Source organism: Octopus sinensis, linkage group LG2 (genome assembly GCF_006345805.1).
Source record: "Octopus sinensis linkage group LG2, ASM634580v1, whole genome shotgun sequence".
NCBI lineage: Eukaryota > Metazoa > Mollusca > Cephalopoda > Octopoda > Octopodidae > Octopus > Octopus sinensis.
Window position 1 is genome coordinate 27442280 of NC_042998.1, and position 26828 is coordinate 27469107.

The 26828-nt window shown below is 35.2% G+C and overlaps 1 long non-coding RNA gene across 1 annotated transcript; it reads left to right on the plus strand.

Annotated features, from left to right (window-relative positions):
• The first annotated feature begins 1656 nt into the window (after positions 1-1656).
• Positions 1657-18279, plus strand: LOC118767448. The gene is made up of 3 exons (XR_005003372.1): positions 1657-1671; positions 8418-8420; positions 18159-18279. It is a non-coding gene; the product is annotated as an uncharacterized LOC118767448 (long non-coding RNA).
• Positions 18280-26828: the final 8549 nt, after the last annotated feature.

Sequence of the window (26828 nt, forward strand, 5' to 3'; positions counted from 1 at the left end):
TGTTATATAAAATAGCGTGAGAATGGATGGAGCTCTATGGATTAACAGAACAATGGAATAAACAAGTTTGGGGAAAATTGCTTACACAGCGATTAACTTTAGCGTGTAAGATGTTGTTGTTGGTGTTATTGTCCAGGGCAGTCTTGATCGAACAAACTTCTGATCAAAAACGTTCTAGCCGGGACTATCTTGTTTCTGTATTGGTTGGTAAAGCTGTATAAGCTAATATATTCTTTCTGTTTTATTTTTTAAGTCAGTAGGGTATTATTTGAAGGAGATTTGGCTATCATTTCTAGCAGGCCGATTGACCATGTCAAAGGTTCCTTTACTGGCCGATTTTTGTTGGAATTACGAATATAAAGTGGAGTTCAATTTTGATCTTTATCATAGCACCTAGGGAAAGTCAGAGAGATAGATAGATAGATAGATATATAGAGAGAGAAAGAAAGAGAGAGAGAGAGAGACCTGGACGATATTGAGAACTAGGTAAATATGAAAGAAAAAAAGAAAATTTAACAAGTGGATAAATTTGTTATTTAACCCAGACATTCCAATCATGCCCTTCCCATTTACTTTTTGTGTGCAGAGAACCCAGGACCATATTATCCACGTTGCCTAAGAGTTTAGGGTGTGATTTAACTGCTACTTCTAGCAGCCTGTGTAACCAGGCAGAGGCTTTGGCTTGTCAAGCAATCTAGTTAAAATATCAAGCAGCCGTGATCTTCCGTAATAAATACATCATACGAAATAATTTAATAGGCAACTACAAAGTATATTATTTCTACAGCTGCAGTAGTAGTTGTTATTTGTCTTAATGTTTTGCATGCTATTTGTAGTTATACAACGAACAATTCAATTACGTTTCTGACATTACTAGCTTTACTTTTTCACAGGAACGTTTATCAGCATTTATAAATTACACATCGTTCTTAAATTCGAATTCTTTCTGTTTCATTGAAACCTTTTCAAAATCCTCGTACGAAAAAATATTCTCGATTTATCTACGAAATAGTCGTCCCTTTATATTAAAAGTTAGATGAACATTCGATAAATATGTACCAGAGCTCGTGTCATTGACCCGGCATGGCTGCTTTCCAATGGAATAAACTAGTAATGGAAGGGGTGGATATGTGTGCCTACATACACACACAATCTCTCTCTCATTCTCTTACATACACACACACACACACACACATTCGTGTATGTGTGGCCGGTTAGACAACTATAATTGGTCATTTTCTGGCTAGCCATAACCAACGACTACGTAAAATAAATTTGTATCATCGTCATCATCATTTAATGTCAGTTTTCCATGCTGGCATGGGTTAGACGGTTTTATTGGCGCTGGCAAGCCGAAGGGCTGCACCTGGCCCCAGTCTCTGTTTTGGCATGGTTTCTATGGCTGGATGCCTTTCCTAATGCCAACCACTTTACAGAGTGTACTGGTTACCTTTTATGTGTCACCGACACTGGCCGCGATTTCACTTAGCTTGGCGTGTCTTCTTAAGCACAGCAAAATGACAAACACACAAACACACAGTTGGATAGATAATGGAGTACATACAAGAAATAAAACAAAAAAAAAAGGAAATATTTATGAGTAAAGTCTCCTACTTTATATCCATCTGTCTATCTTTCTTTGTATGTATGTATCTGTCTATCTACCTCTGTGTCTGTCTATCTATCTATCTATCTATCTATCTATCTATCTATCTATCTATCTATCTATCTATCTATCTATCTATCTATTTCTATCTGTCTATTTCTATCTATCTATCTATCTATTTCTATCTATCTATCTATCTATCAATCTATCTATCTGTCTGTTATCTATCTATCTATCTATCTATCTATCTATCTATCTATCTATCTATTTCTATCTATCTATCTATTTCTATCTATCTATCTATCTATCTATCTATCTATCTATCTATCTATCTATCTGTCTGTTATCTATCTATCTATCTATCTATCTATCTATCTATTTCTATCTATCTATTTCTATCTATCTATCTATCTATCTATCTATCTATCTATCTATCTATCTATCTATCTATTTCTATCTATCTATCTATCTATCTATCTATCTATCTATCTATCTATCTGTCTGTTATCTATCTATCTATCTATCTATCTATCTATTATCTATCTATCTATCTATCTATCTATCTATCTATCTATCTATCTATCTATCTATCTATCTACCTGTCTGTCTATATATGTATCATTTAGCATCCCCTATTTAATGGTTGCATAGGTCAGATGGAATTTGTTGAGGTAGATTTGCTTCTGCTAGGTGCCACATGTGTCATCAACCCTCACTTGTTTTCAAGCAAGATAATATTTACTCATGCCCAGACGTTTTATTTTTCTTTTCCATGAAAGACTGGGAACAAGCATCTTCATTTGTATGATGATGCTTATCTGCATCTCCATCAAGTGATGTCTAGACAAGAGTACACATATTGCACATACACATACGAAGGTGAGTCAAAAAGTAATGCCATTTTCTTTATTTCGGGTGAAGTTTTTAATAAAAATAACTGAAAATTTTCCCAGTTATAAATGATTATATCATTTACACTCTGAAATATTTTGTTTCTTACTTTTCAGGTTTTTAGACTGGTAAGGAAAATTCAAAATGGCTGCCCCTTAAAAAAACAAAATAGCAGTGATTGACTTTCTTGTTGCTGAGGGGGAAACCCCTGTGAACTTCACCAATGATTACAAAATGTCTTTGAAAACAATACTTTAGATTATAGCAATGTTGCAGGTGATGGTTGGAGCTTGGTGCGGCTGTCTTCTTGTCAGCTCCTGTTAAACCATCCAACACATGCCAACATGGAAAACGGTTAAATGATGATGGTGCCGGCGGCACATAAAAAGCATCATCCGATCGTGGCCGTTGCCAGCCTCGCCTGGCCTCCGTGCCGGTGGCATGTAAAAAGCACCATCCGATCGTGGCCGTTTGCCAGCCCTGTCTGACACCTGTGCCGGTGGCACGTAAAAGCACCCACTACGCTCATGGAGTTGTTGGCATTAGGAAGGGCATCCAGCCGTAGAAACATTGCCAGATCAGACTGGGCCTGGTTTCCTTCAATATTTATGAAGCTACCTTTCTAAGACGTCTTCCTTGGTGCTTGTGTTCTTGCCGGTGAATCTGTACGATTGAGTTTGGAGAGTATTGTGCAGTGAATGGAAGTGTCTTGTTTGGTGCATACATGTATAAAATAGTTGTTTTGACTCAAAATTTAAAAGCTAATTGAAATTTTATCTGAAGATGTTTACGGAACGATGCTATAAATCTTTAGACAATACCGTAATTGTTAATTACTCTTTTTTTAAAAATCTGTTTTCATTTAATCTGCTTCTATTTTCACATAGTTTCTCATCATTTACCTCCTGACTCTTTTTATCTTATTAACTTAATAACTAACTCGAGACATTTCATCGTCTGCGTTTAGAACCTGCCAATCTTTCGGCCATTGTTGTTTCTTTTTAATTCTCATTTATACTGTCACACTTCCTTATTTGCCCGTCTTTTTTCATTGTCGATGTTAGCTTTCGTTATCACAGTTTTAATCTTGTTTATAAGCAAGTAGTGCTTTACAAAAGATTACAGTTAAAACGATGCCTACACTTCAGAAGTAAAATATAATTATGCAACTGTCTCAAAAATTTCGTTCTTACGACGACGAAGGTTCCGGTTGATCCGATCAACGGAATAGCCTGCTCGTGAAATTAACGTGTAAGTGGCTGAGCACTCCACAGACATGTGTACCCTTAACGATATTCAGGTACAACAGAAACAGGAAGTAAGAGTGAGAGAAAGTTATGGTGAAAGAGTACAGCAGGGAACACCACCATCCCTGCCGGAACTTTGTGTTTTCGCTCAATAAACACTCACAACGCCCGGTCTGGGAATCGAAACCGCGATCCTACGACCGCGAGTCCGCTGCCCTAACCACTGGGCCATTGCGCCTCCACATTCGTTCTTACTATTGCCTGCCTGTTAATGGTTATATTAGTGACAGCAATAATTCATGACATAAATAATATTTCGTTGTTTCCAAGTAGGTTATGTAAATCAGCGTATCACATTGGCAAATCATATAGCAAATGATCTAATGCGGTTTATAATGTTTGTTATTCGAAAAGCAATTTTACTCTTTCGTTTTTTAGCCATTGTCACCACCATCACATCGCCATTTGATCAACAAAGTTTAAGGTTTTAGTTGAAACATGGGATAAATTTATATTTTAAAACCCTTCCCATATTTCGAATCTTTTCCTTTTGATAGCCAGATTTCAACACAATTTCTAGTTAACTAAACACTTTAAAACTTCGTATACTGGTAGAATGTGTCAAAAGAAAACATTATTTTCACTTGGCTTTTTTGATAAATTTGTAATCCGTTTGTTTAACGTAGTTTAATTTTTCGAATTTTAACCAATCCTATGCTCTCTTTTGAGCTGAAATCATTTGCTGCGTTATCGATATTGATAAACAAACGAGGAGGGTTGTGTTGGCATGTGCTAGAAATAACAGCCATATCTCTTAAATCGATGAATTTCGTCGCCCAATAAAAATATTAACGATATTTAAAGTGTTTAGTTAACTAGAAATTGTGTTGAAATCTGGCTATCAAAAGGAAAAGATCCCATATTTCTTCATCTGGTTATTTTTCAAAACTCTCTTTCTCACCCCCACACATAGCAACAATCTACGTGGTCACTCGACTTGCTGAAGATAGCAACCAAAGGAAAGAAAATATATGATGAATTAGATGAGGTAGACTTGGTTTTACTGTCTGAAACTAGGCAGATAATCATGGCTGGAACGTCTTTGAAATCCCCTCTCCACGTATCAGACGTTTGTCCTCCCCCACTAAGATTAAAAAAAGCATTAGAAATTCATTGTTCGGATTTATCTAACTCTAAAAATTATTATATACACATTAAAGTTCAGAAATAATAAAATCTATTATCTAAAGCATAATTTAAAGATTATATCTGAATACTAAATTAAAATATTCTATTTCGTCATATAATAAATTTAGAAAGAATTCCCTTTTTTTTTACCAAAACAAAAATTCTAAAATTTAAATGCTTTAAAAATATATGAACGAATAATATATAATTTATATATATATAAAGCAAATATGCGCATTGAAATAAGTCAGTAAAGGATTAGGATATTTTAAAAGATTTGTAACGAAAGCAAGTATAACCGTTAACATTATTTGCTCATCCTTGTGAATTGTCCTGTGGAACTGTGTATTACATAAGCCACCCTCAGGATCTTTTCCTTTTGAACGGCATATGTCCACACAATTTCTAGTTAACTAAATACTTTTAAACTTCGTATACTGGTAGAATGTGTTTATAAAACATCATTTTTTCTTGGCTTTATTGAGAAAATTCAATATGTTGTAACATATTTCCACTTTAAAATCGAGCTTTTCGGCAACTTTAACCAATCAAATACGTCCATTTGGAGTCAAAACATACCGTGCTGTATGAATATGTCACTCAGAAACAGATTGGGTTTATTTACATTTGCGAAGAAAAAAAGATACCCTTTCCCCCACCCTTAACACTAACCCCACCCTTAACCCTAACTCTAACTAAACCTAACCCTAAAATAGATTGAAATGCAATAGATCGATACTAGGGCCATAATAATGGGTGACAATTTCATACGACACCGCTAGAAAAAAATCCCATTTTCCGTAGCGGTGTCGTATGAAATTGTCACCCATAATTATGGCCCTAGTATCGATCTATTGCATTTCAATCTATTTTAGGGTTAGGTTTAGTTAGGAGTGGGGGAAGGGTATCTTTTTTTCTTCGCAAATGTAAATAAACCCAATCTGTTTCTGAGGGACATATTCATACAGCACGGTATGTTTTGACTCCAAATGGACGTACTTGATTGGTTAAAATTGCCGAAAAGCTCGATTTTAAAGTGGAAATATGTTACAACATATTAAATTTTCTCAATAAAGCCAAGAAAAAAATGATGTTTTATAAACACATTCTACCAGTATACGAAGTTTAAAAGTGTTTAGTTAACTAGAAATTGTGTTGAAAACTGCCGTTCAAAAGGAAAAGATCCCACCCTCATGTATATGCGCCCCTTCTTTGACCGACAGATTTTTAAAATAATTTATTTGTAACTAAACACTTTTAAACTTCGTATACTGGTAGTGTGTTACATAAAACATCATTTTCTCTTGGCTTTCTTGAGAAAATTCTGTAGTTTGTAAGCTATTTGTTGTTTAATTTCTTGCATTTCGGCAATTTCAACCAATCAATGAAGCTTAAACCAGTATATGAAGTTTAAAAGTGTTTAGTTACAAAGAAATTATTTTAGAAATCTGCCGGTCAAAGTGAAAAGATCCTAATTTTTTAAGACAAAGTAAATAAAACACAAAGTAAGGATCGATTAGTCATGACTAGCTTGCGCGACTACTTTTCTTAAATAGTATCAAGTTCTGTTTATCAAAAATTTCAACAGATTCTAACGTTCTTCATGCATTGTATATTATGGTTAAATTGAGTTTGTGCTGAAAAAAATCCTCACTCGCGTCGAAAAAAAAAAGCCGATATAATCATAATCTACATGGATCTAAAATGTATTTGTAGAAAATTTCATGATAAAATAATCATTTTTTCAGAAAGTTATGAGGAAACAAAGTTGGGAAGGAGACACACATATAGTTATGCTATAAGTTGATTATTGGCTTTAAAAAAGCAAATACGATTCAAAATGTTGAGAAAATTTTCTTTTTATACCCTCGACAGCCGTAATATTTGTGCAATATTATCTTATATATCGCTTTATATATGGAGAATAAATACCATAGATTCAGTAGTTTTGAATAGAAAAACAATAATTGCGCTGTAAAATGTTCAAGTTGCGACATAAAATTGTGAATAAAATAAAGTCTGGCTGTCATGATAATGAACTTACGTAAGAGAAAGTCAACTAAAAAATATATGCTTTGAAAGCAAACGTTGTAAACTAGTGTTACTTTAACATATTAGAATAATCACACATTTATATAGCAATATCAAAATACACGAACGAAAAAAAAATCAGCATAAAGCAAAGATTTTCAATATACCACAAAGAATATATATATTACTAGGGATGCCCACGGGCATATGGCTTAGTGGTAAAACGTGGAGGCGCAATGACCCAGTGATTAGGGCAGTGGACTCGCTGTCGTAACAACGCGGTTTCAATTCCCAGACCGGGCATTGTGAGTGTTTATTGAGCAAAAACACCTGAGCTCCATGAGGCTCCGGTGAGGAGGGGCGGTGAACCCCGCTGCACTCTTTCACCACGCCGGGCGAAGTGCTTCACAGTATTTCACCCGTCGCTACCTTCTGAGTTCAAATTCCGCCGAGGTCGACCTTGCCTTTCATCTTTTCGGGGTTCTATAAATAAAGTACCAGTTTCGCACTGGGGTCGACTTAATCCGTTTGTCTGTCCTTTTTTGTCCCCTCTATGTTTAGCTCCTTGTGGGCAATAAAGAAATATATAACACCTACCCTACACTCTCATCCTAAAAATATATAATCGCATCATTGAAATCTCAAAGCTATGAGATAACGTATGATAAATTGAAAACATTGTGAATATATAAGCATTACATTTGACAGAGTAATCTGAATTTTAAAGGGTTAAAATATATAATTTAGGGCTTCAAAAAATTTAAACCAAGTATAAAATAAATACGCCCTTTTAAAGCCTAGCCAGGCTCATGGGTCCGGTTACCTGGTTTCAATGGCGTATGTGTTCCCCAGCTGGACAGGACGCCAGTCCATCGCAGCGTTACCCATTTTTGCCAGCTGAGTGGACTGGAGCAACGTGAAATGAAGTGTTTTGCTCAAGAACACAACGTGTCGCCCGGTCCAGGAATCGAAACCACAATCTTACAATCATGATGCTGACACCCTAACCACTAAGCCACGCGCCTCCACTAGACCAAGTATGGGAATCTATTTCTTTACTACCCACAAGGGCTAAACAAGGGCAGACAAACGGATTAAGTCGATTACATCGACCTCAGTGCGTAACTGGTACTTAATTTATCGACCCCGAAAGGATAAAAGGCAAAGTCGACCTCGGCGGAATTTGAACTCAGAACGTAACGGCAGACGAAATATCGCTAAGCATTTCGCCCGGCGTGCTAACGTTTCTGCCAGATCGCCGCCTTAGACCAAGTATGGGAACCTTTGTCGAGAAACAGGCTGCATGAGACATGGTTCATCATCAACCCGGCCGCACTACTAAAAAAAAAAAAAAAGAAAGAAAAACTCAAGTTAACTTTCATTCAAAAAGTTCGACGGGCCGCAGTTTGCCTACAACTGAGGATCTTGACTAATGTTTTGTGGGTCCTCAAAAGAGCGTTATTCGCAATTTTGTCATCCATAACTGTGAATCGTTAGCAACATTTCGTCTTCGTGTTCTGAGTTCCAATTCTCGTTAAAATAAGCAACAGTTGAACACTGAGGTCGATGTAATCGACTTAACGCCACCCCGGAAATTACTGACCTTAAACCAAAATCTGAAGTCAATATAAAAGGTAAGCAACGCTTTCTATGTTTCCTAATTTTCAACTTTAAAACATGGTTTCCTTTGTTCTTGCACCAGGACGTCTAAAACATTGAATACTTCTGCTGTAAAATGTCATGTAATAAGACCTCTCCATTTTTAGGAACCCGTTGCCTGTGATGTTAATCTTGTGATGCATAAGTCAACTTTCCCTGTAGTCTATGCATCATTTTTGTCATACACATACCCTATTTTTGTTTTTAGCCTCCAGAGTCTTGAGACCTATGAAGAAAGCTTTATATTATTACTCAGAATATATGAAACAATGGCTAATTAAAAGTCTGAAGACAAGCACGTGCGTTTTGGACAAACTTGTGAAAGTGGTTTGGAGAGGCAAAAAGTTAACTACACATTATTGAAGTCCTATGAAAAGGTTCTCTGAAGCCGCAAGAAATTTGTCCCAAAATTTTAATTTCATTTGGTGGGTAATTTACCCTCACTCTTTTGGTCCCTGACAAGAGGCCCTTTCACTCACGTGCTCCCAGGTTTTATTAATTGAGTCTAATGGATAAAAATGAACTCAGCTGAAAATACTCATGAATATTTTCATAATAATTATTTTTATTTCATTTGGTAATTCACCCTCACTCTTTTGGTCCCTGATAAGAGGCCCTTTGACTCACGTACTCCCAGGTTTGGAGAAGAAAAAAGTTAACTACACATTATCGAAGTCCTATGAAAAGTATCTTTCAAGCCGCAAAAAATTGGCCTCAAAATTTTAATTTTTATTTCATTTGGTGGGTAATTTACCCTCACTCTTTTAGTCCCTGACAGGAGGCCCTTTGACTCACGTACTCCCAGGTTTTATATATGGGAATTAATGGATAAAAATGAACACAGCTGAAAATACTTATGAATATTTTCATAATTATTTTTATTTCATTTGGTAATTTACCTTCACTATTTTGGTCCCTGACAAGAGGCCCTTTGACTCATGTACTCCCAGGTTTTATATACGAGAATTGAGTCTAATGGATAAAAATGAACACAGCTGAAAATATTTATGAATATTTTCAATAACGACGACGTATTCAGCAACAGTAACACCAGTGTTAAAATATTTATAGAAATGGTAGTAAATCCATTATTAAGAACTAATTAATACAAAGATAACGAGTAATTAACTACAAAATATTAATTACATCAAATCATCCCTTCCTCAGCCATAATTCAATATAAACAGCAATTCTACTACGTTCGTGTAATTTTTTTCAAGTCTTACGTAAAAAGTAAATATAATTTGTGACTTTGGTATGCGGAAGTGGTTTTTTTCGGTTTTGTCATGGAAATTTCTATAATTACGTTCTGCGACGAAATGGAACTTAAAATTATATCATTCGTGTTGATTGATTAAGGAAACTCTCATTATCCTTCAAGACTCTTTTTCTTTTCTTTTTTTTTTTTGCGTCATTAACCTGTCAAATAATTCGATAACTTATACGAGGTGGATTTTTGAAAAACCCAAGTCGGCATATCATTTAACGGTTATGTCTAACGGAAATATGGTTCTATTTAGCAGAGTTTTGAATTTATGTCTGAAGGAAACAGTTATATGATATTTATATATAAACGACACAAAATGTCGATATTCTTCCTATAATTGCCGTAGTTTAGCTTCCTGTTGCACTAAAGCCTCCTCTTACATATTCTTCAGATTAAAAGAAAAAAATCTAAAACAAAAATATTCTCGTTTGTTTGAAAAATTGCTTTTAAAAACCTGACTTAAATAGTGAGAACTGTATTTATAGTATGGATATTTAAATTAGATAGCTCCATCCTGCATAATGCATAACTTTGACGATATGCCATAGCCATTTATATAAATACAGAAATTGTTTTATAAATAAAATATTAAAACTAATCTCTTAAAATCAGGTGCTTGTGTTCTTTCTACATTTACTCTTTTCCTTTTCTTTATTTCTCAATGGTTTACGGCTTAATATTACTTGGCATATCTGTAATAGATTTTTCCACTGCAAAAGATGTGGCAGTAGATAATAGATAACCAGCGAAATAGCATGAATTTATCTTTGAGATGGATGTAATATGATGATATGATACGATACGATATAATTATATATATATATATATATATATATATATATAAGAATAAAATATATCTATTTCTGGACGCATCTCTCTGCTCGACTGTAATAATTTTCAGGTAATGATACACTGGAATTGTTTCTAGTAACTGTTTAGGAGGACATTAAGCTTAAGATTTTCAGAAGTAAATGGTTATGACTGCTACAACTGGCAATAAAAAGCAGGTCACGGACTCAACTGGCTGAAGTTATTCAACTGTACTATAAGCTACCGAAATGTAATATTTGAATGAGTCTCTTGGGATCCTATTCATAATTATAATAATAATGAAATTATTGTATACAGTGCTCAGGTGCACCACAACTTGTCAGAAAGTGCGTATAAAGCATATGCAGTAATGTACAAATGTCTGGAAAGTGAACAATGTATGAGTCAGGTACATGCTTGCATGTGTATGGAGGGGAGAAAATCAGGTGTAGTGTTGGCGAATCTCAGAAAGCATGGAAGTTTTGAAGGATGCAGCGCTCCGACAACTAACAACTGATGCCGGCAGTTTGTTCCATGCTTCAGCAACTCTCAGCGTGAAAAAAATGTTTCCGAAAGTCATGGGAGCTGTGCTGTTTTCTGACTTTGTAAATATGTCCACGGGTGTTAGACGGGTGGAGTTTGAAAAGGTGCTCAGAGTTATTGTTTGTAAGATGGTTGATAATTTTATGGGTGTCTGCCAAGTCAGCTGCCAGACGTCGGAGTTTATATCCTAGACAAGTTAACCTAGATGAGATCCTCTCTTCCAAAGATATATCCAAGACTAGATTTCTTTGACGATTGGATTGTTCTGGAAGAAAGACAGCCAGTTCCTTTGAAACCGATATGGCCAACGGTAGTTAACGCTTTTGATTAATTTGCAAATCAAAGGTTGTGAGGGGGGGGAGTGTGAAAGGTGTAGCGCTTGGTTAACCATTAAGCAAAATAAGACAAGGAGAGGCACCACAGATAATGTTAAATGGTTTACGGCCCCAAAATCACTTTAAACTTGCTAAAATAATATTCGTAGTGCCTTTTCTCTACTAAGTATAGAAGCAGATGTGTTACATAAGATTAACTTTTGAGGATCTGACCAAAGACTTTGCAATTAAAAAAAGTACTCTTTACTCTTTTACTTGTTTCAGTCATTTGACTGCGGCCATGCTGGAACACCGCCTTTAGTCGAGCAAATCGGCCCCGGGACTTATTCTTTGTAAGCCCAGTACTTATTCTATCGGTCTCTTTTGCCGAACCGCTAGGTGACGGGGACGTAAACACACCAGCATCGGTTGTCAAGCAATGCTAGGGGGACAAACACAGACACACAAACATATACACACACACATATATATATACATATATACGACAGGCTTCTTTCAGTTTCCGTCTACCGAATCCACTCACATGGCATTGGTCGGCCCGAGGCTATAGCAGAAGACACTTGTCCAAGATGCCACGCAGTGGGACTGAACCCGGAACCATGTGGTTGGTTAGCAAGCTACTTACCACACAACCACTAGATAACTTTTCAAATATATTTCGTTTTGGGATTTGGTTTGCAAGATTCTTTATATGAGTTCGTGTGTTGAAGCATATTCTGTTGTGTCTGGGGAGAGCCATTTTCTTTTTGTGCCTTATAATTTAACACACTCACCGGTAAAATTTCCACTCATTTACTTATTTTTATTTTCCTAAAATTTTCGTTGCGTCTTGCAACCTTTTCAAATATAAATAAAGTAGAAATATACAAAAATAAACAGTATTTCCTATCTTACTGTTACTTTTGTTTCATTTCGAAAAATAAATATTCATTTTATGGTTTATTGTTGTTTATATTTTGAATTACGTATATGTGGGAGTGGGGACACTAAATTCTTTTTTCCAACGCCTTAGCATCGCCATCACCTGCGCCAATACCGCAAGCATGTTGGCTACCTTCAGTAAGTTTCGTTGGTGTGCAATCAATTGAGGCACTTTGATCTTAGCCAAAAGGTCGGTGTTGAATTGCTGATTTTTCTCTTCTTTTTCCTTTCTTTCTTGGCTCATGTTTGTGTTTTCTTCGGTTTGGGATTTGTATTTTGAAGTGGTCGCGCGTTATGTATGTATCATATCCATACGTGTGATATATGTAATTATTAAAAACAAAATTGACGTGCAAAAATGAAAAAAAAAGAAGCTAATTCTAATTAAGTTGGAGTTAACTTCTTTTTTTTTTATTTAAATGCCTATTTTAGCACAAGTAATACAAACTTATATTTCCACGTTGAAAAATTTGCTTCTGAGCTCAGACTCCGGGAATAAACTTAATTTTTAATACACTTGAGATCTGATCACGTTTAATAATGAATTAAAGTAACATGCCACAAAATAAGACTACCTTTTCCCTCTGGGAGGCATACTAAATTTTCTAGGTACATTAAAAAAAAAAAAATATCCAGAGATTTTTTTTTTAATAAAATGAAAGAAACAATTCAGTAATCTTAAAAGAATGCTTTTAATTTTATAATAACTGAACAAAATCTATTACTAACAATTATTTAATCTGTGTTTTTTTTTTTCTTTTTAGTTTTCTTAAATTACTTTCTTCACTGGCAGCCATAGTTTTGTATATCAAACACCCTGTTTTTAAATATATATTTCAGCTTTAAGCTGTCGACGGCTGTTAATCTCTCTACAACACAATACCACTCCTTTTATACTCTATAATTACTGTAAGGTCTGCTGCAACTAACCAACTTAAAAATATTTTCTTAAGTCTGGATATTTTTCTTGCTCCAGATATTGAAGCTTCACCGACTTGAATTATGTCGGCAATTCTTTGAGCCAACTGTAATGATATTGAGACGATAAAGCTATTTAAAGATTTGTCCTTAGCTTATACAAACAAGGCATTTAATTACTCTTCTTCCTTAACATCAGAAAACGATACTACAATCTAACAACGTTAGATAAATAATTTTCTTATTTTCTCTATCTCTCCACCACCCCACCTTCTTTTTATAATCATACTTTTACCAAGAGGCCATTGTTTCATTGTATGTTCCTTAGAAGCAACAAACGAAGTATAAATATTTCGCAAAACTTTCAAAACAACTTCTTTTGAAATGTTAATGCTAACAACATATCTTTTTTCCTTTTTCTTTTCTCGCTGGGAAGTGGTGGAAGAAATCTCAAAATATAGAGTATTTATTCTTTTGTGCTGCTACCAAGCAACATGTTGGTTAAAATTTTACCCTGTTCCATGAAAGTTGTTCAAAGTTTCCTGTTAGTGTCAGGATGTCTGTAGATGATTATTTCATCTTTTAAAAATACAAGATTATTACACTCGTCATACCACACACACACACACACATCATCCATATTTGTAAGGACAGACTTTGATTTCGTATTACCTGAAGTACAATACCGACCACAGGAACATTTTTTGTTAGTCTGTAGTGTATATCTATATCTATCTATCTATCCATACATCCTATATATATATATATATATACTAGCAGTATCGCCCGGCGTTGCTCGGGTTTGTAAGGGAAATAACTATATAAGCATTTTTAGAGAGTTATAGCCAAAAAATAGCAAAAGAATGCATTAAAAATGGAAAAAAAATTATGGTAAATTTTTTTTTAATCGTTGACTCATCGTAGACATTTTTAGAGAGTTACTTCCCTTATATAATAGCGAAAAAATGCATCAAAATGGAAAAAAATGATGGTAAATTTTTTTTTAAATCGTAGACTCATCGTAGACGCGCTCTAATACCCAGAAGGGCTCGATATGAACCACGACTATAAGATACCCGGTTTTGGTTAAACTGCACCGCAAAATGTGGGAGTAGTTAGGAATCTAAATCGTAGAAGACAGACACACAACTTCTCTTTTATATATAACTAGCTGAAGGTGACCCGCTCTACGCGCGGGTAAGAGTGTGGGTGTTACATTCTGTTGCTTCCTTTCAGCACGTAAAAAGTACCATCCGAACGTGGCCGATTGCAGCACCGCCTTGACTTGCTTCTGTGCCGGTGGCACGTAAAAAGCACCAACCGATTGTTGCCACTGCGAGCCCCCCTGGCACCAGTGCCGGCGGCACGAAAAAAGCACTCACTACACTCACAGAGTGGTTGGCGTTAGGAAGGTCATCCACCTGTAGAAACACTGCCAGATCAGACTGGAGCCTGGTGCAGCCTCCTGGTTTCCCAGACCCCGGTCACAGTGTCCAACCCGTGCTAGCACGGAAAACGGACGTTAAATGATGATGATGATGATGATTCTCCGTATTTGTTTCTCTCTCCTTTCTCTCTCACTTTCCCACTCTCTTACTTTTTTTTCTCTCGGACTCTCCCTCGCTTTCTCTTACTCTCTATCTTTATCTATCTCTCTCCCATTTATAAACAACAGAAGATCTTGAGTAAGTTGAGAAATAAAATATTTAGAAAGATCAATCAGCAATATGAGGCAGTGGCAATGGAAAGGTTTGCTTCAAGGCAGACAGCAAAACGCTAACATTTAACAGGGACAGACGAACTTGCGAGCTGAATAAAAATAATAAAATATTGGAAACCAAAGTTTGAAGGGATAGAATCTGAGGATAATAGAGTCACCATGGCTGGCATTTGTTAACGACGGACAGCAATGTAGTGACAGTTTAACGGCTGGCGTAAAATTTTGAACTTGATGTAAAAGAAAATTCGTAAACACCAAGTTTTGAAGTGATTCTTTCTCACGAAAGTAGACTCACCATGGCAAGCATTCAAAACTTCTTTATCATGGACGGCAACACATTGACGATTAAAAGGCTGGCGCAAATTTTTTAGCTTGATGTAACAGAGAATTCCTAAACACCCACTCCTAGAAATTTTAATCCCCTTCCAGCCCCATTTAGACCCCTTTTCACATTTTGGTTAATATAACCCGATTTCATTCGGGTCTACTGGGGCCACATTTTATAAGATGAGGAATTTTGTCCTAGAGGTGACGCCTTTCATTTGAGGAACAAAATAGTTGTCATGCAAACTTGTAAGCACCTTTAACATAGGTGTGCATATTTTCAGCTGAATCGACCGACTACGTAATGCACACATTATATATATATATGTGTATATATATATATATGTGTGTGTGTGTGTGCACGCATTATATATACAAATGTATACAAATGAGATATATATCTGTATAAATTAAATTAGAGATAAAACCACTAATAGGCAAATCAAACAGTGAAAAAACAAAAACATAAAAAAAGAAAATATAACATAGAAAATATATCTATATATATAAAACTGCTGTTGTGTGAGTGTCTGTCCCCTTCGATTTAGATTCCTAACTACTCGCACATTTTGCGGTGCAGTTTAACCAAATTCGGGTATCTTATAGTCGTGATTCATATCGAGCCCGTCTGGCTATTAGCGCGCGTCTACGATGAGTCGACGATTTAAAAAATAATTTAACATCATTTTTTATTCCATTTTAATGCATAATTTTTCGTGTGTTGATGGCGGCGGAGTTGGCGTCCATGCTCACATCTGCACCTGTTAGCTTCTCCCTCGTGAAGCTGTGGGGAAGGAGTGTAAGGAAATCAACGTCGTAAAGCGTTGTCAAGGAGACCAGCGTTCTTTTAGAACAACGACTTCATGGCTTGAAGACACTGAGTCAACGATTAAAAAAAAAATTACCATCACTTTTTATTCCATTTTAATGCATTTTTTGCTATAACTCACTAAAAATGCTTATATAGTTATTTCCCTTACAAACCCGAGCAACGCCGGGCGATACTGCTAGTCTTTATATATAAAAGTAAGGTTGTGTGTCTGTCTCCTACGATTTAGATTCCTAACCACTCCCACATTTTGCGGTGCAGTGTAACCAAAACCGGGTATCTTATAGTCGTGATTCATATCGAGCCCTTCTGGGTATTAGCGCGCGTCTACGATGAGTCTACGATTTAAAAAAAAATTTACCATAATTTTTTATTCCATTTTAATGCATTTTTTGCTATTATATAAGGGAAGTAACTCTCTAAAAATGTCTACGATGAGTCAACGATTAAAAAAAAAATTACCATCATTTTTTATTCCATTTTAATGCATTTTTCCCTATTATATAAGGGAAGTAACTCTCTAAAAATGTCTACGATGAGTCAATGATTTAAAAAAAAAATTACTATCATTTTTTATTCCATTTTTAATGCATTTTTTGCTATTTTTTTTTGCTATAACTCACTAAAAATGCTTATATAGTTATTTCCCTTACAACCCGAGCAACGCCGGGCGATACTGCTAGTAAAATATAAAATTGAAAACTTTAAATTATTTAAATTGAAAATAAAATTATTAAATTATATTTATAATTTGTTTAAAAATATATATAACTATGAAAAAGTATGAAAAAGTTTAATATACATAAATACAGATATATACACTTTGTATATATACATTATATATACATATTTATATATAGAACACACACACACATACATTATATATACATATTTATATATAGAACACACACACACATACATTATATATATACATATTTATATATAGAACACACACACACACACATACATTATATATACATATTTAGAACACACACACACACACATATAAATGAACGCAAGAATATCTGATTCATAATATTTGTTCTCATGCTCGTGTGTTGTTTGTTGGTGACAGACATATACTTAAAAGAACGCTGCCGAAGTGATAGGAAGGTAGGAAACAGAGTCAGTGAAAAAGAAAGGAAATAGCGATAGTGACAGATACTTTAAATAACCGTAGTGGACTTCTGAAAGTTATGAAGAGGAGTAAGAGAGGGAAAGGAGGAAATAGGGTGAGTGAGGAAGATGGCCCCTAGCAACCACACCTTTTAAGATAGGGATTTCTAAGGTAGCCCACGCGCATCGTCACCTCATTCTACATGTCCCTGTAAATTTTGGAGCAAATCGGACGGGATGTAGTGGCATTGAAAGCAATCCAAGCGGTAAAAACGCATTTCAGTTTTATATATAGAGAAGATATATATATATATATATATATATATTGATAGAAATGGTAAGACAAAAAAAGAATGAAAGAGACCTCGATGTTATGTAAATGGAGGAATTTATCTGTAAATGTAATATGTGACAATTATTCGGTAGCTATGATAAAACTCTGAGTTTCGGATGCTGAGGTGGAAATCCACGCCGCCATCTCTTCAGTTATCCGGCCATCGGAAAAATGCTATGAAAAACCATCAGTTTTCATAGCATTTTCTGATGATTTTCCATAGCATTTTTCCGATGGCCGGATAATTGAAGAGATGGTGGCATGGATTTCCACCTCAGCATCCGAAACTCGGAGTTTTATCATGGCTACCGAATAATTGTCACATATTACATTTACTGATATATATATATGTTAGAGGTGTTTAAAACCTCTAAGGGATGGTTAAATCCAAAGGCGCTCCTGGTGATTACCTGCGCAAGTACAGTCCTTGGTAAAAGGTATATGGTAGCAGTAATAATTCAGCGGGTAAACCATAGTTTAAATTATATGCAAGAAGAAAATGGAGGAAAAATAACAGGAAGAAGTTGGTCATTTGCGCTAGTAATCCATTAATTTAATTAATTAATAAAGAAAATTGGTAGCAATAGTACATTTATGATCGTTTCTGTGAAAGACATAGAGATACATTGGTAACGAGAATAAGGATAAAGAATGGTGAGTTTTATATATAACTAGCAGTATCGCCCGGCGTTGCTCGGATTTGTAAGGGAAATAACTATATAAGCATTTTTAGAGAGTTACTTCCCTTATAAATTCGGGCTTTCTTAGCCATTTTTGTTTTGGTGTCTTCAAGCCATGAAGTCGTTGTTCTAAAAGAACGCTGCTTTCCTTCACAACGCATTACAACGTTGATTTCTTTACACTCCCTTCCCCACAGCTTCACGAGGGAGGGAAGGGGGAGAAGCAAACAGGTGCAGCTGTGAGCGTGGACGCCAACTCCGCCGCCATCAACATACGATGCATTTTATGCATTAAAATGGAATAAAAAATGATGGTAAATTATTTTTAAAATCGTAGACTCATCGTTCACGCACGCTAATAGTCAGACGGGCTCGATATGAATCACGACTATAAGATACCCGAATTTGGTTAAACTGCACCGCAAAATGTGGGAGGAGTTAGGAATCTAAATCGAAGGGGACAGACACTCACACAACTAGAGTTTTATATATATAGATTATAGTAGATTTCTTAGTTGATAATTCTGCTGTGAAGTGGATGTAGGATGGAGGTTATTTTGATCTGTAGTCTCAAGTTTAAGTAAGCGCATATTATTCTGGCTAGACCTTTCAATACAATACAATATATATATATATACTAGCAGTATCGCCCGGCGTTGCTCGGGTTTGTAAGGGAAATAACTATATAAGCATTTTTAGAGAGTTATAGCCAAAAGATAGCAAAAAATGCATTAAAAATGGAAAAAAAAATGATGGTAATTTTTTTAAAAAATCGTTGACTCATCGTAGACATTTTTAGAGAGTTACTTCCCTCATATAATAGCGAAAAAATGCATTAAAATGGAAAAAAATGATGGTAAATTTTTTTTTAAATTGTAGGCTCATCGTAGACGCGCGCTAATACCCAGAAGGGCTCGATATGAATCACGACTATAAGATACCCGGTTTTGTTTAAACTGCACCGCAAAATGTGGGAGTAGTTAGGAATCTAAATTGTAGGAGACAGACACACAACCTTACTTTTATATATAAAGACTAGCAGTATCGCCCGGCGTTGCTCGGGTTTGTAAGGGAAATAACTATATAAGCATTTTTAGAGAGTTACTTCCCTTATAAATTCGGGCTTTCTTAGCCATTTTTGTTTTGGTGTCTTCAAGCCATGAAGTCGTTGTTCTAAAAGAACGCTGGTTTCCTTCACAACGCATTACGACGTTGATTTCTTTACACTCCCTTCCCCACAGCTTCACGAGGGAGGGAAGGGGGAGAAGCAAACAGGTGCAGCTGTGAGCGTGGACGCCAACTCCGCCGCCATCAACATACGATGCATTTTATGCATTAAGATGGAATAAAAAATGATGTTAAATTATTTTTAAAAATCGTAGACTCATCGTTGACGCGCGCTAATAGCCAGACGTGCTCGATATGAATCACGACTATAAGATACCCGAATTTGGTTAAACTGCACCGCAAAATGTGGGAGGAGTTAGGAATCTAAATCGAAGGGGACAGACACTCACACAACTAGAGTTTTATATATATAGATATATAATACAAATAAGAAAATGGAGAAACAAATTTAGTTTGTTCACTAACTTTCGGATATTAGAATGTTGGATTATTTATTCATTTTACAAACTGAGAACCTTAATAGCATACATATATATCTTATAATTCAATACATATAAGAATACAAATTATAAAAATCATAATATAAATTATTGAAAGCATTAAAATCACTTCTTACAGCTATTTGGACATTTCTATACAATTTTTGCCCTACGCGACTTATTTGGAGTTAAAATTTCTAATCTCCTTACTCATCTATAGAGGGAATGTCTCTGAAACCTCTTTTACTTATATTTTTAAATTACTGTTATAGCCTTTAGTTATAGTCAATACCTAACTGGATTCACATCTCTTTCTCATAAGGATAAATATGAATCTCCTACATTCTATTTTTCTGCTATTTCCTTTCTTTTACTCCAGCTGTTCAGATTACAGGTTGGCATCAATGATTTGACTGTCTGGAATGAATTTGTAGTGAATTTCCCCCTCGTAATTCCACCAGATGCAGAGCATCACCTTGTGTTCGAAATGCCCATGTTTGGCGACAGGTCCCAGAAGTTGATCCTTGCTTAACCCCTGCTTATGCGTTTTAGGACTGCAAAGAAAACCTCCCTTGGATTATTACTTTCTTCTGATCCATGGCTCACTTCATGCTCTTTGGGATGTTGCATCAACCAAGAAGAGGTGGAGGCCTCAGTGAAGGAGTTCTTTGTCTCGAAGGACAAGAACTGGTATCAGTGATGGATCAAAGAACGGACAGAAATGTCGCTTCAGACTGTGCAACACGATGGCCCACCCACCCCTACTTTGGTTGCTAGGCTACTTTTGTTGTAACTTGATAAATAAAGCGAATAAGTAACCAAAATATTGCAAAACTTTTGACTCAACACAATATTAGCAAATCCATCATCTTCAAATAATTTTAATAATTTACAGCTGAGAAGTACTAAAACTGCCTTAAAGCAGTTTCAGTTCTATTGATTGGATACACTATACTGATGATGAATGCTTCCATCTTCTTCTCTAGTATAAGGAGAATAACAACCAAATCTCTCCAGATTAATTCTCGCACAAACCATTTACCTATTTTTTGACTTGCCTCTCTAGGTTCTTTCCTCTCTCAATTTCTGTTATTATATATATTCTTTCTTTCTTTCTTTCTTTCCTTCCATCTTTCTTTCTTTCTTTCTTTCTTTCTTCCTTTCTTTCCTTCTTTCTTTCTTTCTTTCGTTCTTTCTTTCCTTCTTCTTTCCTTCTTTCCTTTTTTCCTTCTTTCTTTGTCTTTCTTTCCTTCCTTCTTTCTTTCGTTCTTTCTTTCTTTCCTTCTTTCTTTCCTTCTTTCTTTCCTTCTTTCCTTCCTTCTTTGTTTCCTTCTTTCTTTCTTTCCTTCTTTCTTTCCTTCGTCCTTCTTTCCTTCTTTCCTTCTTTCCTTCCTTCTTTCTTTCCTTCCTTCTTTCTTTCCTTCCTTCTTTCTTTCCTTCTTTCTCTTCTTTTTTCTGTCTTTCCTTCCTTCTTTCTTTCTTTCTTTCCTTCTTTCTTTCCTTCTTTCTTTCCTTCTTTCTTTCTTTCCTTCTTTATCTCCTCATCTTTCTCTGCCTCCTTTCTATTAATCTCCTCGTCTCTCTCTCTCTCTCCATCTCTCTCTTTCTCTTTTCCTCTTGTTCTAACTCTTTCTCTAATTCTGTTGTCTTCTGAGGTTATTAAACCTTACATTATAATCATGGCTGTTATTGTTATTATCTAGTCAACTGTGACTAAACAATTATCTCTTATCGTCTTGCAGTAAATTCTCTCTTTTTTTCCACCCAACTATTATTATTAATACCATGCAGCTCTCTCGTTCAGTAAATGTTTATATCAAACTTCTCTGCCACATATTGCAGAAGAACATAAATATGCATGCTTCTGTAAGTGAGTGTGGGAAAGAAGGGAACTAGCAGAGATGAAGAGAGAGAGAGAAAGAAAGAGAGAAAAAAGAGACAGAGAGAGAGAGAGATGAGATAAGAGATTTGATAAAGAGAACAAGTAGTCTATTTGCTATGCCATTCATGATTTATTCTTTCTTCTTTCATTGTCTATTACAAATGGACAGGTTTTAAATTTGCAAGTAAGCCAGGCAAATTCAGTTTATATACATAAATATATATATATATAATATATATATATATATACGTGGTAGTTAGTCAATCCATCTATCTGCAAAATGTTCATTGCTATATATACAAATCGAAAATAGGTTATTTCTATTTCATTGCTGTAAGGTAATGTTTAAGCTAGTAACAATCATTATGTATGTTCCTGAAAGAAATGTCACAGTAAATGATATTCTTCTCAGCAAGATAGCCTTGTAGTCCTATCAATCAAAATAGCTCACACCGGCTATTTATCACCAGCTGTGCCTTTTACTTGTTCTAGTATTACAGGCGGAAAGTCATAAGGTCTTTTACTCCCCCCCCCCACACCACCACCACCACCACAGACAATTAGTTGGAGAAACGTTCTGAAAGAGATATATTTTTCCTAGAAATAGAATGGTAATAAAACAGAGAAAATTCATTGAGACAATAATAATAATAATAATTGTGACAGTCCACACCTCTCATTTACTCTCTTTTAGTCTTTTACTTGTTTCAGTCATTTGACTGTGGCCATGCTGGAGCACCGCCTTTAGTCGAGCAAATCGACCCCAGGACGTATTCTTTGTAAGCCCAGTACTTATTCATCGGTCTCTTTCGCTGAACCGCTAAGTGACGGGGACGTAAACACACCAGCATCGGTTGTCAAGCAATGCTAGGGTGACAAACACAGACACACAAACACACACACACACATACATATATATATATATATATATGACAGGCTTCTTTCAGTTTCCGTCTACCAAATCTGCTCACAAGGCATTGGTCGGCCCGGGGCTATAGTAGAAGACACCTGCCCAAGATGCCACGCAGTGGCATCTTATATATATATATATATTAGTGGCATTGTGGGAGTAGTGGTGTAGTGTACTGGTGTGTGTGTGTAGTGACAGGTAGACAGAGAGAGTGGGAGAGAGAGAGAGAAAGGCAAAGTTGTAAATTCTCAGTTGTATATTTTTTTTTTACCATGTACATCATTTTTTTTTTTCTTACTTGGTTACTCTTTATTGACGTCATGAACTTTTCCCCAACCAAAGTCAGCAAAAAGGAAACTTATTGCTCAAACTATTAAGAATTATTGAAATACTTTTCAGCATGAAAATCACATTTACACAATTATTCCATTATGATTTCTGAATATCATACCGTTTTAATGTTTTGTATGCGATGTTTTTAATGCATGGTTGAAAAATATATGAAAGGTCAACATGTGCATTATATATACATTAGTAACACTACCTATTGACATCTTGGTGTGAATTTGATAATTTATAACATTGCTTCGAGTTCATAGTATTATTATTATTATTATTATTATTATCATTATTATTATTATTATTATTATTAAGGTTGCACGCTGGCAGAATCGTTAGCACAGCAGGTGGCAAAAGGCTTAGCAGTATTTTGTTTGTTTTCATGTTCTGAGTTCTGAGTTCAAATTCCACCTTCAGGCTCGGAAAAATAAATACCAGTTGAGTAATCAACTCTACAGCTCCTGCCAAAATTTCAAGCCTTCTGCCTATAGTAGAAAGGATTAATATTGCTTAGCAGTGTTTCTCCTGTCGCTGCGTTCTGAGTTCAAATTCCACTGAAGTCGACTTTGCCTTTCCTCCTTTTGGGGGTCGATAAATTAAGTACCAGAGAAACACTGGGGTTGATGTAATCGACTACTCCCCTCCTGCAAAATTTCAGGCCTTGTGGCTATAGTAGAAAAGATTATTAATATTATTATTAATATTATTATTATTGTTATTATTATTATCGTTATTAATATTATCATTATTATTATTATTATTATTATTATTATTATCATTATTATTATTATTATTATTATCATTATATTATTATATTATTATTAAGGTTGCACGCTGGCAGAATCGTTAGCACAGCAGGTGGCAAAAGGCTTAGCAGTATTTTGTTTGTTTTCATGTTCTGAGTTCTGAGTTCAAATTCCACCTTCAGGGCTCGGAAAAATAAATACCAGTTGAGTAATCAACTCTACAGCTCCTGCCAAAATTTCAAGCCTTCTGCCTATAGTAGAAAGGATTAATATTGCTTAGCAGTGTTTCTCCTGTCGCTGCGTTCTGAGTTCAAATTCCACTGAAGTCGACTTTGCCTTTCCTCCTTTTGGGGGTCGATAAATTAAGTACCAGAGAAACACTGGGGTTGATGTAATCGACTACTCCCCTCCTGCAAAATTTCAGGCCTTGTGGCTATAGTAGAAAAGATTATTAATATTATTATTAATATTATTATTATTGTTATTATTATTATCGTTATTAATATTATCATTATTATTATTATTATTATTATTATTATTATCATTATTATTATTATTATTATTATCATTATATCATTATTATTATTATTATTATTATCATTATTATTATTATTATTATTATATATTATTATTATTATACTATTATTATTATTATACTATTATTATTATCATTATTATATATTATTATTATTATTATTATCATTATTACTATTATTATTATTATTATTATCATATTACTATTATTATTATTATTATTATTATTACTATCATATATTATCATTATTACTATATTATTATTATTATTATTATTATTATTATTATTATCATTATTACTATATTATTATTATTATTATCATTATTACTATTATTATTATTATTATTATTATATATTATTATTATTACTATTATTATTATCATTATTACTATTATTATTATTATTATTATTATTATCATTATTATTATTTTATTATTATTGTTGTTGTTGTTATTAAGGCTGTTAGCTGCCAGAATCATTTGACTGCTACACAAAATGCTTGTCTGTTTTTATGTTCTGTTCTGAGTTCAAACCATTCCAGGCTTTGCTTTTTTTTTTACTCCTTCTGATGTAAATATTGATAAAATAACTATCAGTCAAGTGCTAGAAAAGCAGTTTAATCAGACACATTTCTCACTTATAAATTCAAGCTTTCTACAAAGATTGAAACCATGGTTATGATTTATAAAGCAGTAGAGTAGCTGTACTTAATTATTTTTCTCCCTCTTTATTCTGAGTTCAAATCCCATTGTGTGTGTGTGATCTAATCTTAAAACTCCAATCAATGAAGCACTGAACTGGGCCATATAGCTTTAGATCATCCAAAATAAAAACTGACAGTAAATAATAGGTTACCTGTTAGAGGTTTGTTTGTGTATAGGCCAGAGTGATCATATATGATCAACGGATCAATATCCAGGAGAAGACATAAAAACCGGAACAATAATAACAACAACCTTTCATCTATGCCTGGCTTTGATCTTCACAAAATTCTTTATCCTTGTATATGGTTATATTACAGATAAGTACAAAATATTATTGTGTTTTGTGTTGATTTTTTTTTTGTTTTTTTTCAAAATCAATAACAAACTTGAGCACTGGTGAGACAAAAAAAAATTGTTTACCATAGTCATATTCCTCGGTTCTCGAATGTTTAAAGTATAAATTACAGACTAAACAATAGACGTACATCTTGTGTTCTTTTGTTATTTTATTGGTTTCAGTCATTTGATTGCGACCATGCTGGGACGCTAGTGCATCATTGATTACTTTATTTTATGAGCTTAGTAAGAAGAAAGGCAAAGTTGAGGGGAGTAGGATTTCAGTTCAGAATGTAAAAGAATACAACCAAATACTACCGGATATTTAGTCATGTATTCTACAAAGTCTGTCATTCTTTATTCATATATATCATCATCATCATCATCATCGTTTAGCGTCCGTTTTCCATGCTAGCATGGGTTGGACGGTTCTACTGGGGTCTGTGAAGCCAGAAGGCTTCATCAGGCCCAGTCAAATCTGGCAGTGTTTCTACGGCTGGATGCCCTTCCTAACGCCAACCACTCCGTGAGTGTAGTGGGTGCTTTTTACGTGCCACTCGCACTGGTGCCAGACAGAGCTGGCAAACGGCCACGAACGGATGGTGCTTTTTATGTGCCACCGGAATGAGGGCCAGGCGAGGCTGGCAACGGACACGAAACGGGGCGGTGCTGGCAACGGTCGCGAAACGGAAAGTTCTCTTACATGCCACCGGCACTGGTAACACATCTGCAATTTCCATTGATCGATTTCCATTGATCGATTTCGATTCTGATCGTCACTTGCCTCAACGGGTCTTCACAAGCAGAGTTTTGACATGCCACCGGCACTGGTAGCACATCCGCAATTTCCATTGATCGATTTCGATTCTGATCCTCACTTGCCTCATCACGTCTTCACAAGTAGAGTTTTGTGTCCCAAGAAGGGAAGGTATGCATACGTAGGCTGGCTCCATCCCATGTAGAAGGCCACGGGTTATGGACTCACTTGTCCTGCCGGGTCTTCTCGCGCACAGCACACTTCATATGTGTGTGTGTGTGTATGTATGTATGTGTGTGTGTATGTATGTATGTGTGTGTATATGTATGTGTGTGTGTGTGTGTGTGTATATGTGTGTGTGTATGTATATGTGTATGTGTGTGTATGTATATGTATGTTCATTTGCCTGTTATACTTTAGTTAGTTGTGGAGGCGGAGTAAAAGTGAGAGAGAGGTAGGGGGAATGTGAGTAGAGAAGAAAGAAGAGAGGAGTATAATAATAGACTAAGGCCAAATGCATCATGTGGTTAGTTGAAGGGAGAGGCGAAAAGTGAGAGAAAATGGTGGTGAGAGAAAAGACAGAGAGAGAGAGA